The sequence below is a fragment of the Zingiber officinale genome, chromosome 10B, assembly GCF_018446385.1.
Source record: "Zingiber officinale cultivar Zhangliang chromosome 10B, Zo_v1.1, whole genome shotgun sequence".
Classification (NCBI taxonomy): domain Eukaryota; kingdom Viridiplantae; phylum Streptophyta; class Magnoliopsida; order Zingiberales; family Zingiberaceae; genus Zingiber; species Zingiber officinale.
Genome location: NC_056005.1, coordinates 60,387,480 through 60,388,966, shown reverse-complemented (window position 1 = coordinate 60,388,966; position 1,487 = coordinate 60,387,480).

Below are 1,487 nucleotides of genomic sequence, written 5' to 3'. Positions count from 1 at the left end.
TTTTATTGAGGTGTATTAGGATATGAGAATTCTTGATGGTACCCATTTTCTAAGCAAAATTTAGTAAATATATGATTTTTAAATTCTCTACTATTATCACTCCTAATTTCTTTGTTTTTTGAGTCTTTTTCATTTTCAGTTTATTTATAAAAATTACTAAATATTTCATCTTTTTTTAAAGAATTTTATCCAAGTGAATTTTGAGTAATCATTAATTATTACTAGATAGTATAAATTTCCATTAATCGATTTAATTCCATGTGAGTCAAATAAATCTAAGTGTATTCAAGTGTTGAGTTGGTTTGAATCTGATTAGTTGGTTTGTGGGTTGATTTGGTCTATTTTCCTTGTTGACAAGCAATACAAATTGTTGATTCTAAGTTAGGTAGTTTTGGTAATCCTCTAACTAAGTCATTTAGTTTGGTGAGATTTCTAAAGTTAGTGTGAGACATTCTCCTATGCCACAACCAGGTTTCCTCTTTTTGTGTCAAGTGACACTTAAGTGAAGAGTGTTGGTGCGGGAAGCATCCGACGATCGAACTCGTGTTTTGATAATGACAAATGATTCAAAGTTAAGGTGTTGTGTATTCTAACAAGTCTACTTGAGGATTTCAGGAAAGTCCTAGCTGCGGTTAGGGAAAGGGAAAAACCCTAGGGGGTGGTAACCCTAGGTCACAGGGGGTGGTAACCCTATGCGGAAAGTCTTGGCAGGTCGATGACTTCAGGCAAAAAGTCCTAGGGGGTGGTAACCCTAGGTGGAAAGTCCTGGTGTCGCGAACTAGGTGAAAGACTGGACTAGCCGGGAAGCGGATGTCCAGCAGAAAGTCCGGAAGCATCGAGTGCTGAGCAAAAGTCCAGTCGATCTGGAGGATCGACTGGCAACAGGTAAATCTCCTGAGTGGAGTAGGTGAGGACGCGTTCCCCGTAGAGGGAACAATAGGCGTCGGGTCGACCTAGGGTTTCTGGTCGAAAATCCGAAGTCAGACCCGGACAGTCCGGAGACTGTCATAACTTCATATTCATACTATTATTTTGTGTTAACTTTGTATTGCAGGTATTTTTGGATTAACATACTTGCAGGTACCAAAAACATAAAGAAGAACTCGGATGAACAGTGTCCGAGGCGCCTCCATGAGGCTTAGAGGCGCCTCGGGTTCAAAATCCTGAGCTGGCGCAAGGAGCAGGCTTAAGGCGCCTTGGATGGATTGAAGGCGCCTTAGACAGCTTGGAGGCGCCTTCAGGTCGCGGCAGTCAAAGGGTTATCGCAGCGAGCAGATCGGGATAGAATTCAAGCTTCAAGGCGTCTTGGAGCTTGTTTAAGGCGCCTTGAACACTGTTTAAAAGCAGTGGTCGACCAGCAGCTTAGTACAACACTTTCTCAAGCAATCTTCTGCAACGTGCTGCGAATACGTCCCCAAGTGCTGCAAGAACACCCCGACGACCCGAAGCTTCAAATTTAATCTTTTGTTGTCGGTATATTTTTATTA